The following is a 15,634-nucleotide window of genomic DNA, read 5'->3' as shown; positions in this document are numbered from 1 at the left end:
GAGGGGAAATGCTACTTTATATCTGCAAAGACCTATTATTTAAAAGATAAAAGCTATTTATGTTTTTTTTTATGCGAATGTCTATTCTGAACCTGAAAAAGAATTAACATTATACTTCGGGCATCAAAACCCGTTAAGAAAATTATTGCTGAGAAAAAACAGTCAGTCAGGACCATTATCTCTAAGATCAGGGTCAGACGTAAAGCTGGCAAACTATCGATAGTCCGACTATCGTTTTGATTGCTCTCGTAAAACAAAGGTTAGGGCGTCCACTAAAACATGTTATTTGGGTTATCTGTCGCGTATTATTTAAAACATAGTTGCATCCGAGTCCGTTATAAACAAAGCTTTACAACAGTGATCAAAACGATAGTCCGACTATCGATAGTTTGCCAGCTTTAGTCAGACGGGACCATTATCTCTAAGATAAGGGTCAGTCAGGATCATTATCTCTGAGATAAGGGTCAGTCTAGACCATTATCTCTGAGATAAGGGTCAGTAATGACCATTATCTCTGAGATAAGTGTCAGTCAGAACCATTATCTCTGAGATAAGGGTCAATGAGGACCATTAAACCCGAGATAAGGGACAGATAAGGGTCAGTCAATAAAAGTATCTCTAAGATAAGGACCAGTTGGGACCATTATCTTTGATACAATACCTAGTGAGGACTATTATCTCTGACATAAGGGCCAGTCACGACCATTATATCGGAGAAGGGACCATCCAGGACCGTTATCATTGAGATAAGGGCCAATCAGGACCTTTATCTCTTAGATAATGGCCAATCAGGACCTTTATCCTTGAGATAAGGGTCAGTCGGGACCTTTATCTCTCAGTAAGGGCCAGTAAGGTCCATTATTTTTCAGATAAGCGCCCGTCAGGTCCATTATCTCTGAGACATGGGCCAGTCAGTACTATCATATATAAGATAGGGGTCAATGGGGTCAGTTAGGACCATTATAATGGAGATACGGGCCAGTCAGGAATATTTTCATTGAGATAGGGTCAGACAGGATAATTATCTCTAAGATTAAGGTCAGTTAAAGCTACTATATCTGATATAGGAACTAGTCAGGACCATGTACAGGTCAGTACTATCATCTATAATATATGAGTGTCATTATCTCTGAGATAATTGCCAGTCCAGACCATTAACTTTGAGCTAAAGGTCGGTCAGGAACATGGTCGTAGAGATAAGGGCCACTTAGGACCAGTATCATTGATATAAGGGTCTGTCAGTAATATTGTCATTCAGATAAGGGCTGACTGGCCCTTATTATGTTATTATGGTCCTGACTGGCAATTGCATCAGACTGGCTCTGATCTCAAACATAATGGTTCTGACTGACTGATAAAATATAATGGTCCTTACATAAGGGTCAGTCAGAACCATTATTTTTGAGATCAGAGCCAGTCTGATGCAATTTCCAGTCAGGACCATAATAAGGGCCAGTCAGCACCATTATCTCTGCGATAAGGGCCAGTCAGGATGATTATCTCTGAGATAAGGGTCAGTCAGGACAATTATCGCTGAGATAAGAGCCAGTCAGGACCATTATCTCTGAGATAAGGGCCACTAAGGGACAGTAAGGACCATTAACTCTGAAATAAAGGCCAGTCAGTCTCAGAGATGAGGACCAGTGAGGACCATTATCTCTGATATAAGGGCGAGTCAGCACCATTATCTCTGCGATAAGGGCCAGTCAGGACAATTATCGCTGAGATAAGAGTCAGTCAGGATCATTTGCTCTGAGATAATGCCAGTATAGACCATTATCTCTGTGATAAGGGCAGGTCAAGACCATTATCTCTGAGATGAGTGCCAACCAGGGCAATTATCTCTGAGATAAGGGAAAGTCAGCACGATTGTCTGTAAAATTAGTCCCAACCAATTATCTCTGACAGGACAATTATCTCTGAGATAAGGACCAGCCAGGAACAGTAACTTTGAGGTAATACCTAGTGAGGATCATTATTTTTGATACAAGGTCTGGTGAGGACTATTATCTCTGAGAAGGGGCGATCCAGGACCATTATCTTAAAGATAATAGACAGTCAGGACGATTATTTCTTAGATAAGGATAAGTGAGGACAGTTATCCCCGAGATAAAGGTCAGTCACGACCATTATATCGGAAAAGGGGCCATCCAGGACCTTTATCTCTGAGATTATGGTCTGTCAGGACCACACCTCTAAGGGCCAGTCAGGACCTTTATCTATCAGAAAAAAAACAGCCAGGACTTTTATCTTTGAGATAACGGTAAGTCAGGACCATTATCGCTCCGTAAGGGCTAGTAAGGTGGATTATTTTTTAGATAAGCGCAAGGTCCATTATCAATGAGACTATGAGTACTATCATCTATAATATAGGGGTCAATGAGTGTCATTATCTCTGAGATAATTGCCAGTCAGGACCATTGTCTTTGAGATAAAGGTCAGTCAGAAACATGGTCACAGAGATAAGGGTCAGTCAGGGTAATTATCTCTAAGATAAAGGTCGGTTAAAGCTACTATCTCTGAGATAAGGGCCGGTCAGGACCATTATCTCTTGAGTAAAACCCAATCAGGACCATTATTTTTGAGATCAGAACCATTATTCCTGAGACAATTGCCAGTCAGGACCATAATCTGCGGGATAAGCGCCTGTCAGGACCATTATCTGATGTAATGTTCAAATTCTTAAATATAAAATATTCTAATGCGAAGTGTTTTCCATAAGGATACACTCTTTTAAGATTGAACCAGGAAGCATACTACGATGGGAAATATGATATTTATTATGAGCCGCAATAAAGACAAAGGGAGCCATTTACTTGACTAGCTAACAGTCGTGGGGGGGATTCTGGTCTTCATTGGTCTCAGTTTCTAACACTTCCTGAACACAAACAAACAATATTATAGACTCCCGATTGCAAGAAAAAAAGGAACTACCTTTGGATGGTCTAAACTCTGATCAACGCCTGCACCCTCATTGATTCAGATATCAAGTGAAATGAAAATAAAAATGAAAAAAAACGAACGATCAATCCTAGAACAGACTAAAGGAACTCCTGATGTCGTTTGGAGTCCCAGCCTCTACCCAACCCTACCATGGTCTCGATGGCTTCAGATTTTGTCGAGACCCCCAAAGGCAACATTTACCTTACTAGATTACCTCACCACGTTAAGGAATATAATTTACTTAGCTGGCCATCTTGTATTTAACAAGTTTATTTCGGAAAGAATAATTCAGTTTTTATACATTTTTCAATTTATGATATTTAATAATCACAATTAAAAATTAATCCAATAAGACACGAAGTAATAATATTAAGAGGCTAAATACATTATATAATAATTTATAATTCAATAAGTTCTGATCATGAAACAATTCTACCTTCAGATTAAAATTGATAAAATTCACACAATATGTACTTTAAATGACTTTTTTATCAAGAGGTTGGAAAAAAAGAGAAATCTTTAGATTTAAGGATGGATATAATCGTAGGACTAGGTGTTTCTATCCAGATTATACCGGAATAGACAACTAGGAGAATTTAAATGGAATTTAATTTATCAACAACTAATTTTATATACTTGATATATATATCTCTATAAAAAGCACCAATATTCCAATATTCCAATAACTCTAGAATGAGTAATTTTCTTGTACTGATATCTATATTACCACAGAATAAACCGGATTAGGCAAACAATGAACTCTATTTTTTTACAATAGATTTCAGAAATTTATATTAAAGCGTCTGAATCCTTGGGGGAAAGGATTCTTTTTTTTGTGGGCCTAGATCCTTTTTCTTCCTTGTGGGTATAGTATTTAAAATTTTCTAGGTTCTACCTTGGTTCATATGCAATAAGATTATAATTAAATTAATTTGTTTTGTATTTTTTTTTTTTTTATAACTCACTCTTGATATTTGAATTCGTTAATATCCTTTTCGGAAAGTTAGTATTCCACAGTGACGATGATGATTCCTCGGAGGCCTCTTTGGACATGTACGTATGTGTAAGGATTTATGTAGGCGTAAAGTGTTTCTTTCTTAACAATGATGAATGACATGATATGATGTAATATTCGATCGGTGGATGTTTGCTGTAAAGCTGTTGGGAATTAGTTAATTATAAAATTGTTGCATATGAATTTAGATTTACAAATTTTAATATTCGATACTAAAAGTTTACCAATGACTGGGTTTACTTATAATTATAAATGATTCGGCGGAGCTGGGATTTGAACCCAGCGTTCTATTGACGACGAAGCTGTTTAATATCGCAGCACCCACTTGCCATCTGGGCTACTGCAGGCTTATGCGAATATTGTGCTAAAGGTTATTTTGTATCGCCCGCTCTTATGGTGACCGCACACTGTCTTGGCTTTGTGCCCAATCAGACCAAAGACTCTGTTCTATTTTTAGCACAAGCAATTGTAAGTTGGGGTTTTCGAGGGGTAATGTTCAATATAAGAGCTGGTTGTGTTTTATGTTCAGCATTCAGCATTTGGGGAACAGCAAAAGCCTGTAGGAAGTTATTGCCGTAGGACTTGGTATGTTACTTATCAACAGCTTTGTTATAACGCTTTTATATGGCAAGTGCACAGCATCAAATGTCAAATTAGCCGGACCAGCTGGAGTGCCCTACCCCACATTTTTTTTTATACCAATGGGATCCGGGATAGAAAACAATTGTGCACGATTTGGAATTCTTTACCAATGACCGTCAAAATAATAAAGGGGAATGGTCGTCATGTGTACTATAACCGACCAAAAAGCTCTGATTCCCCACTTACGGCAATTAATAGTGGTGCCGTAAAGGAGGGAATAGGGGTAATTATCTAGGAGGAAACAAAAGGAAATGTTCTAACCAAATTTTTCCACAGTTCTTATTTCATTTCTTACCTTATTGTAAGGGTTATTTAGCATAAAATGGCGAACTCTTTGCTTAAAATTTAGGTTAGAAAAATTAAATTTTCCCGAAATTTTACACCGTTCTAAGAGGATAAGGGTAAAACAATTCAATAGAAAATAACCACGAAATATTTTGTTGGAGAGAATTACCTTGGGAGGTTATATTTAAAAACAGTTCGGCTTATTTTTAAGCACTTTGGCAATGCACTCGTTTAAAATATTAAAATATATTAGAAAACACCGTCACAAGCACAGTTTCGGTATAAGGAGAAAAAGACACTTTAGTTTCTTCAAAAAATATGTGTTGACGGTTCCAAATCGAAAAACAAAAAGAATTTTTCTCACATCGGTCAGTACAAGGAGAGCCAAATCTCAATAAATGCATTTTTTCACCACTAGTTATAAATAAATAAAGTAAATTAGAGTAAACTACTAGAAAATAATACAGTCAAAGTACATATAGTAGCTCTCACTAATACTTTGGCACTTGGTGGACCCGCCCAAGTCTCCAAAAAAAAAAAAAAAAAACAAACGGTATATTCATTTGAGCGCCAACAAATAAAAAAAAAAACTAAAAAAAATATTTTGCTTGGATCGGGATTCGAACCGACTACCTTTCGACTGGGAAGCGGGCGCTCTACCATCGTGCTATTCCCGAACGTGTGGGTGGCTTGGCTGAATATATACGTCAGCTGAATTTGATGAGTTTAGTAGGCAGTTTTGATGTTTCCCCTTGTAACTGGGTAATAAGAAAAAGGAAATTAAAAAGACAACCGGGTATCAAAGAGGGGAAAATACTGGGGAATTACATGTGGCATCCCAGCAAACGTTTTGTTCGGCGTGCTAGATTTATTAACATACTGGTGGGGGAACCATAATTTATCACACTGAGAAAAGCGCTTGTCAGGAACATTATTTCTGACATAAGGATCAGTCAGGACCATTATCTCGGAGATAAGTGTCAGTCATTAGGCAGGACCATAATATATAAGATAAGGGTCAGGGCCATTCAGAACCAGTCATTATAATAATCTCTGAAATAAGGGTCAGTCCGGAGGATTATTATCTCGGAGATGAGTGTCAGTCATTAGGCAGGACAATAATATATAAGATATGGGCCAGGGCCATTATCTCTTAGATAGGGGCCAGTCAAAACCATTATCTTTGAGACAAGGCCAAGTGAGTACGATTATCTCTGACACAAGGGCCTGTAGGGACCATTGAAACCGCTTTCTAGCAAGCAATGATACATATGCATGAATAAACATTATGTTCTGTAAAAATACACACTAATATCCTGTCTAAAATTGACAACTTCCTTTGACAAAAGTAACCAAAGACAGCAACAACATCAATAACAAAAAACACCTGTAACACTTATATACATTTAAATAAGTAAATTAGAACAACATGTCAAAACAGAACTGACTCTGCTGGGATTGACAGACGATTGAGGATAACATGTTGTAAGTTAGTCAAAAGTAAGTGGTAAACATAAACATTGCCAGCACTCGGTCCGACACCCTCTCTTTTTCTTTCTTTCCCTGAAGGACGGTATTCCAAGCTACTTTTACTAAAAAAATGTCCATAAGAATGAACCAATCTGACATGGCTTTGCGAATAAAGATTGAAAATCATGTTGGTTGGGTGGGGGAGGAGAGATGGGAGAAGGAGGAGGAATAGTAAAAATTACAGAACAACAAAAAAGAACCCGTGTTTGTTACTATTGCTGGTACATGTTGCATGTATCCTCCCTCCTTCACATTTGTATCACTCACGTAAATAGCTAAGCACTCACGAGTGAAGATATGTCTGGCAGACACAAAAAATTGTGCCAGCTCAAGCAGAAATATGTTGTGAAGTACCTTTACAACAATAAAAAACAACAACAACATCAACTATGTAAAAATATGTTCAACGTTATTCAACATTAAATATCAAAGAAAATAAAATAAAAAATGTCATAAAATTTGCAGAATAAAGTGAAATCTTAGAAAATAACAATTTGTTGTTCTTGCTGTTGTTGTTTTCTTTGTTAGATATTGAACAAATCAAAGAATCGCATTTTTGTGTTAACGACAGATTCCCATTTCAGTGATATGAATGTATAGTTCGGTTCGCTTTTGATTCATGCATCCCAAAACCCAAGTCATAAAATAAATTGATTTTCAATTCTAATGGAGATGCTTTTGATTGATGTGGAAGATGTTTTTTAGTAATATCTGATATCAGCTATGAATGAAGAGGGAGGGCATGTCATTCTTAACAGTTATATCACAGATAACAGTCAATATGTATCAATATTCCAGGTAGAATTGGCAGTCGGGGGCAAAATGTTTTATATGAGGGACATCCAGTATAAATTTAACTGAGATTTTGGTCAAACAATGGTCTATACTGGACGATAATATCCGAGATAACGTCCAGAACGCACCAATATTTCTATGAAACGGGCCAGTCGTGACCATAATCTCTAAGACCATGGCCAGTCAGGACCATTATCTATAAAAAACGGGAGAATCAGAATAATTATCTCTTAGATAACGATCAATCAATACCATTATCTCTAAGATAAGGGCCAGTCGGGATTATTATCTCTAAGATAAGGATCAGTCAGGACCATTATCTCTTGGTAAGGATACGTTGAGACCATTATCTATGAGGAAATGGCGAATCAGAACAATTATCTCTTAGATAACGGTCCATAAAGACCATTATCTCTAAGATAAGGATCATTCAGGACCATTATCTCTGAAATAAAGCCCAGTAGGGACCATTATCTATGAGATAAGGTTCAGTCAGGACCATTATCTTTGGGATAAGGGTCAGTCAGGTCTATTATCTAAGAGATAAGGGTTAGTTAGGACCATTATCTCTGAGATAAGGGCCAGTCAGGACCATTATCTCTGAGATAAGGATCGGTCAGGACAATTGTTTCTGAGATCAGATCCAGTTTCTGAGATAAGATCGAGGACTATTATTACCGAAATAAGGGTCACTCAGGACCAATATTTCTGATATAAGGGTCAGTTAGGACAATTATTTTTTGAAAAAGGGTCAGTTAGGCCTATTATTTCTGAGACAAAGGTCTGTTAGAAGCATTATCTCTGAAATAAGGTATGTTAGGACCATTAAGGCTCAGTTAGGACCATCAAGGGCCATTTAGGGCCATTAAGGGTCAGTTAGTACCATTTTCTCTAAGACAAGGGTCAAGCAGGACCATTATTTCTGAGATGAGGCCAGTTAGGACCATTATCTCTGAGGTAAATGTCATCCATGGCCATTATCTCTGAGATAGGGGTCAGATAGGACTATAATCTCTACGATAAGGGTCAGTCAGGACGATTATCTCTGATAAAAGGCCCAGTCAGGACCATCATCGATGAGATAAGGGCTAATCAGGATTACTATCTCTGATATAAGGCAGAGTCAGACCTTTATCTCTGAGATAAGGGATTGTCAGGACCAATATATCTAAGATAAGGGTCAGTCAGGACCATTATCTCTGAGATCAGGGTCAGTCAGGATAATTAACTTAGAGATAAGGGAAAATTAGGACAATTATTTCTGAGACAAGGGTCAGTTAGAAGCATTATCTTTGAAATAAAGGTCAGCTAGGACCATTAAAGGTCAGTTAGGACCATTATCTCTGAGATAGGGATCAGCTAGGATCATTATCTCTGAGATAAAGGTCAGTTAGGACCATTATTTCTGAGATAAGGATTAGTTAGGACAAATATTTCTGAGACAAGTGTCAGTTAGAAGCATCATTTCTGAAATAAGGGTCAGTTAGGACAATTATCTCTGCGGTAAGGGTCAGTCAGGACAATTATTTCTGAGATAACGGTCAGTTAGGATCATTATCTCTGAGATAAGGATCAGTTAGGACAACTATCTCTGAGATAACGGTCAGTTAGGACCATTGTCTCTGAAATAAGGGTCAGTTAGGGCTATTATCTCCGAGATTAGATCCAGTTAGGACCACTATCTCTGAAATAAGGGTCAGTTAGGATACTTTACTTTGAGATAAGAGTCTGTCAGGACCTTTATCTCTGAGATAAAGGTCAGTTAGGACCATTATTTCTAAGATAAGGATTAGTTAGGACAAATATGTCTGAGACAAGTGTCAGTTAGAAGCATCATTTCTGAAATAAGGATCAGTTAGGACCATTATCTCTGAGGTGAGGGTCAGTCATGACTCATGACCATTAGTTCTAGGGTCAGTTAGGACCAGGTCTGTTAGGACCACTATCTCTGAGATAACGGTCAGTTAGGGCTATTATCTCCGAGATTAGATGCAGTTAGGACCACTATCTCTGAGATAAGGGTCAGTTAGGACAATTTTTTCTGAGATATGTGTCGGTTATGACCATTATCTGAGATAAGGGTCAGTTAGGAACATTATTTGAGGAAAGGGTAAGTTAGGACCATTATCTCTGAGATTTGATCCAGTTGGGACCATTATCCCTGTGATGAAGTCAGTTAGAAGCATTGTCTCTGACGTTAGATTCAGTTAGGGCCATTATCTCTTAGATAAGGGTCAGTTAGGACCATTATCTCTGAGATAAGGGTTAGTTAGGATCATTATTTCTGAGATAAGGTCAGTTAGGACCGTTGTCTATGAGAAAAAGGCCAGTCAGGACCATTATCTCTGAAATAAGGCCTGTCAGGTCTATTAGTTTTGAGAAAAGGACCAGTCATGACTATTATTTTCGAGATAAGAGCCGGTCACGATCATTGTTTCTGAAATAAGACCTGCAACAGCCACTATCACTGAGACCAGAGTTAGTCAGGACCCTAATCTTTGTTGTTAAAGACAACCAGGGCCATTATTTCTGAGGTAAGTCTTAGCCAGAACCATTATCTCTGAAATGAGCCACAGTCAGGAAAGTGTCTATTCGATAAGAAGCAGTCGGCGAATATTTTTGTGTCTGCGGCCCGTCAGAATCAGTCAGGACCAGTCATTAAAAATAAGGGTCCTTCAGGATAATAATGTCTAAGATAGTGGGAACTATGAACAAGGTCACTAAAAACCATCTTCGCTGTGGGAATATCTTATCACTAAACTTAATGGTAAAAATAACTAGAATGACTCAGAATTTCCTTTCTAATTTGAATTATTATTGTTAAAACCCCCTCGTTGCCTTTAAAAGCAACAGCAACAAAACCTAACAGACAGACTTCGATGATACTCTTGAAGAAGTTCTTATTTCCGTGCCTGCCATAGGGCACCATCAACAACAACATAACCAACAGTATCATGATCCTCGTCATCTTCAACATTATTATTATCACACGCGTCGCAGCAGACTATCATCCTCATTATTAGTCGTCATGACAAGAGCGAGTAGTCATTATCCAACACCTTCAACTTCTTGAGTATTATAGCGGCAATAGTTGGCTGGTTGGTGTTAAAGACATCATTTTAGTGTCAAGCTTTCTTCCGTTTCCGCTGTTGTTAGGCATTGAAGTTGTTTCGTTTAGCAGCAGTTTTTGTTTTGCTTTCAATGCGAAAGCCAAATCACTTCGACTGCTTCTCCACCACAACCTCCTCCACCCCACCACTTTCCTTTCCCCTGTAGTTTACTCTTCATTAAACTTAAAAGGGTTGTAAATATTGTAAGTGGCTGACGCCGGGCCACGTCGGCACACGTCTTCTTAAATGATGACATGTTGAGATGAGTGTTTTCGATTACCCAAGCATTGAGGAGGAGGTCCAATGAACCGACTTCGAGACACTACAAAGGTTGGCTTGGGTAATAAAATGATGACGTTGATGGGTATGGCTGTGGCTAAGAGTTGGCCTCTTTAGATAGTCTTTTTTTAGGTTGAGGAAGATGCCTTTTTGCGAGCTGCTGTTGTTGCAGAATATGGCGTTGATGTTATATTTTTGTTCAATAACCAGAATCTATTGGTATGTGCTGTTGATGATGACGCCGCCGCTCATCATGATGATGAAGAGGCCAAGTGGCGGGTAAGATTTAGTGACAGTTGTCGGAATAGCTGACACGTTTATTTTTACAGAAACAAAAGAAAAACAATAAACATTTCTGATTTATATAGACGAGAATTTGCACTAAAGCACACAGAAGAATATACGTGCGGTGTATTCAGATATGTGGGCGGCCGTTTTGTTGTTGCCAATGTCTTTAATGTTGTTTGTAAGATTTTTTTCAAAATACAAATTATTTATTTTGTTTCAAACACTGAGAAAATTTGAAAATTCTAATGCCGTCATGTCCGTGGAACACCCTGGCAAGTGTAAAGGTTTTCCTAAGGTAAGATATCAGTCAATTCGAGTATGAATTTTGTCTATGACCCTTAGCTCAGAGACATTGAGATAATAAGTTTTTTTCTCTGTCCCTTTTCGGATATAATGGTTCCGAGTGACTTTTATCGGAGAAATGTAGTTCTATATTGATGCTTATCTTACAGATAATGGAGCAGATTTCCACTAATTTCAGATATAATGTAGTAGTCAGAGCGACTGTATAATGCTGCTGAGTAGCCTAGTCTCAGGAATATGGCCCTGAAAGGTTCTTATATAAAGTATAAGTATCCTGACAGCGCCGTATCTTAAGAAATATTTGACTGGCTGTTCCAAATCTCTGAGATATGGTCCTGACGGGAGCTTAGCTCAAGTATAATGGAACTGATAGTTCCTAACCTTAGAGATTTATTACTGACTGATCCTTATTGGTCCAAAAGAGGAGCAACATATTGCAGTCGTCATGTGAAGGCAGAGGAGGTGTCAAGGACGTCGTCTACCCCATTCACCCCAAAACGGCATCCAAAAGTGATAACTTACCCCCAACTTGTGATGGTATAGAAGTTTTGAGAAGGTTTAGATCCACCTCTTAGTACAAAAGATAAGTCCTCAACCAAGTTGGTAGAGGAGGTATCAGATTTGTCGGTAACCCCATCCACCTTAAAGGGGAATCCGAAAGTGATAACTTTGTATCAACCTGTGTAGTTTCAGGATGTGTTGAGACCTTTAAATCCCCCTCTTAATACAAAACAAAAGTTCTCCACCAAAGTGGATAAGTTATAGTCTTCTAAGAATACCATGAAGAACCCAGAAGAAAGTAAAGACTGCACCATAGCTGCCTCACTTCAGGCAAAGAAGAACCATGCGATAATGGTGCAAAGGTGAAGAGACGCAACAGTGATGGGTTTGTTACAGCGTCGAACCACTTCCTAGGCCGCTAGTCCGCAGTCGACTAACTAGAAACCACAACCAGTGATCGTGAAGGGGATGCAGTCCTCTGAGGAAGCGCAGACTGCAGCGGAAAAGTAGGCACTGACACAACCTGCCCATCTGCCTGTCTATGCTTCGGTGACGATGAAGGTTAGAGAATAGATCAAAATACCCTAATGCATCTTCGCAGCAACAGTATTCGTTTGAGAATGCGAGCAAAGCCAGTGGGAAATCGAAGTATATTTACAAAGCTGTGCGACGGTTGGTCTCGAATGATCTTGCGGTTGCGATAATTGACAATGCTGATTCAGAAGGGTGTACGAGTATGAGTGATAGTCATCGGTTGCTCGTTGAGGGCCAGTCACGGATACGAGTCAACTAAGTTCAACGGCATTCGAATCCAAGTTTTTTTAAAGGGTATACAGGTCCATTATCTCTGATACTAGGCTCCATTTTTTCTAAATAAGAGTCTGTCAATTACGAGTTTCCCTTTGAGGTCGGGACCATTCCCTGCTATAACGGCCAGGACGACAATCTCTGAAATAAGGGCCAGTCAGAACCAGGAACTTTGTACTTTTTGGGCATTATGTCAGAGATTGTATTCCTTACCGACTCTAATTTCTGCCTTTGGGATAAATTCTTATCCGATGCTCGCAGCGATAGGGATCCTGATGTGTCATTATCCCCAATCTCCCGACGGTCGCTTCTATGTACCGGAGTGACCCGATGAAAAATCATCTCGGCCGCGAAACGTCACCCCCTCAAATACATACATGTTCGTATTCGTCCGTTTGTCAACGTCTCATCCACCATAAGTCGGCGTCGGTGAGATGAAAAGGATGCGTTGAATTTGTACATTTCAGGAATTGTTCAAGCTTGACCCCGCAATCTCCCCAACAGCAGTACCAGCCGAAGTCTTTAACACCGATCATTGCTGTTACAGTTCCTGACAATGTAACATTCCTGCAGTTTAACAGCGATGATTTTCGTGGCAAGATCAATGACATTGTTCATTTTATGAGTGGGAGAAGTGTAATCGACGCTTCCATTCAGGAAACGAAGCTAGACAACACCACAATTTTCGGAGTTGTAACGGATACAACGTATTTGGGAAGGGGAGGTGGCGGACTTGCAATTCTATTGCATTCTATGAGCTCGACTCTAGTTGGGACAGACCCAAAGAGGTGAAATATCTGCTTGGAAGCTATACGCAAAATCATCCAAATCATCATATAGTGGATATGTACACCCTGCCCAATGAAGTCAGGAAAGATCTTCGTGATCTAGAGAGAGAGGTCCAAGGATACAAAAGAGAACATCGAGATCATAGATCATTTCTGATAGAAAGGGTGCTTCTATAGACTCTTTCTGATAGAAAGAGTGCTTCTATAGACCCTTTCTGTTTCTATTCTATGGACCCTTTCTGGTGCTTCTATAAGTCCTTTCTGTTAGAAAGGGTGCTCCTATAAGTCCTTTCTGTTAGAAAGGGTGCTCCTATAAGCCCTTTCTGTTAGAAAGGGTGCTTCTATAGACCCTTTCTGATAGAAAGGGTGCTTCTATAGACCCTTTCTGATAGAAAGGGTGCTTCTATAGACCCTTTCTGATAGAAAGGGTGCTTCTATAGACCCTTTCTGATAGAAAGGGTGCTTCTATAGACCCTTTCTGATAGAAAGGGTGCTTCTATAGACCCTTTCTGATAGAAAGGGTGCTTCTATAGACCCTTTCTGATAGAAAGGGTGCTTCTATAGACCCTTTCTGATAGAAAGGGTGCTTCTATAGACCCTTTCTGATAGAAAGGGTGCTTCTATAGACCCTTTCTGATAGAAAGGGTGCTTCTATAGACCCTTTCTGATAGAAAGGCTGCTACTATAGACCCTTTCTGATAGAAAGGGTGCTTCTATAGACCCTTTCAGATAGAAGGGGTGTTTCTATAAACCCTTTCTGATAGAAGGGGTGCTTCTATAGACCCTTTCTGATAGAAAGGGTGCTTCTATAGACCCTTTCTGATAGAAAGGGTGCTTCTATAGACCCTTTCTTATAGAAAGGCTGCTTCTATAGACCCTTTCTTATAGAAAGGCTGCTTCTATAGACCCTTTCTTATAGAAAGGCTGCTTCTATAGACCCTTTCTGTTAGAAAGGGTGCTTCTTGATGGTCATGTATCATAGAAATCATGATATTTATATCGGAGATAGTGGTCCTTATGTGTACTGATCCTTTATTGGCAGCATAAGAATAAGGAGTCTTTATGTTTATTATGGTATTGATTTTCCTTTATCTCAAAGGAAGCGACCTAATTGATCTTAATATCGTATACTGATTCTGGAAATAATTGTCCAATAAGGTAGATACGGAAGCCTTATCTTCGAGCTATTTGATATAACCAGTCTTCATATAATACCTATAGATAAGATTTCTGTTCTTGCTATTTAGTCATCAACGTTGCCTCTATTTCTTGCGGTGTGGGTTAGTGGAACCCCCTCGGACGATGACATCAATGACAGCAGTGGCATTGTTGTTGCCGTTGCAGAATTTGTCTTGGCACAAGATTGTGTAGCTGTTTTCTTTTTTCATTCTGTGTTGTTGCTGTTGTTAACAAATCATTGAACAATTATTAATCGGCTATTAATAATTATCTATGACATGATGATGGTGTTTTTATTGTTGTTGGGGTTTAGTTATGCAAATTCTGAATAATTATGCAGATTTAAAAATAAAATAACCGAAGGGGTTGTGGGGTTTTCTAGGATAAAAAACATACAACCGCGAGTTTAAAAATAACGAACATGTGATTTTCACGCCATCAGCTTCTCCTTTTCCTTTAGAAGATTTTGTTTGTTTTCAGTTCTTAATGTAAAAATAGCAACTTTATTTTTACCTTAAATTTTTATGTTCCATTTAAACATATGGACTATTAAAATGTATACCTTTGTGTTAACAATGTGCTTCAAATTCCCATATCCCATTGACCCAATTACCCATTCGAATAAGTGGAGCATACAGCAATATACCTTATACATAAAATACGACCTCAAGTATATAAAATTTATGTATCTTATTATAAGTATGCCATTCATCATATATTGCCTGCCAATGAATGCAATGTGTGCGCTTCTCCACATCTGGCGGTTGTGGAATTTTCTTCCTTTTTGAAATGAAACTCCTGAACACTCTGCCATGCAAAGTAATCTCCCGGGGAGGTCTAAAAGAAGCAATTTCTAAGCTCATAACATTATGAACGGTTGGCCGACAAGTTATGGATGGATACCACTCAGGAGGAAGCAACCAACATTCGGTGACAATCGTCAAAGAAATGTGCCGCTGCTGCTGCTCAAAGTTTAACGAACTTATTTCAATTATACCACAGGGCTAACTATACATACACACAGGCACGCACACACTCATGACTCAAATGTTTCAAGTACCTGCATACCCAGCAAACCAAATGTCGGATGTCCGACATATCGAAACAATTTCGGAAGCAAAACCGTTCAGATTTCGTATCGATTTCTATACGATTTTTCGTAGGGGAAT

Source organism: Musca autumnalis, unplaced genomic scaffold (genome assembly GCF_047663935.1).
Source record: "Musca autumnalis isolate F117 unplaced genomic scaffold, ASM4766393v1 scaffold_2, whole genome shotgun sequence".
Taxonomy (NCBI): Eukaryota; Metazoa; Arthropoda; class Insecta; order Diptera; family Muscidae; genus Musca; species Musca autumnalis.
This window is presented reverse-complemented; position numbering follows the sequence as displayed.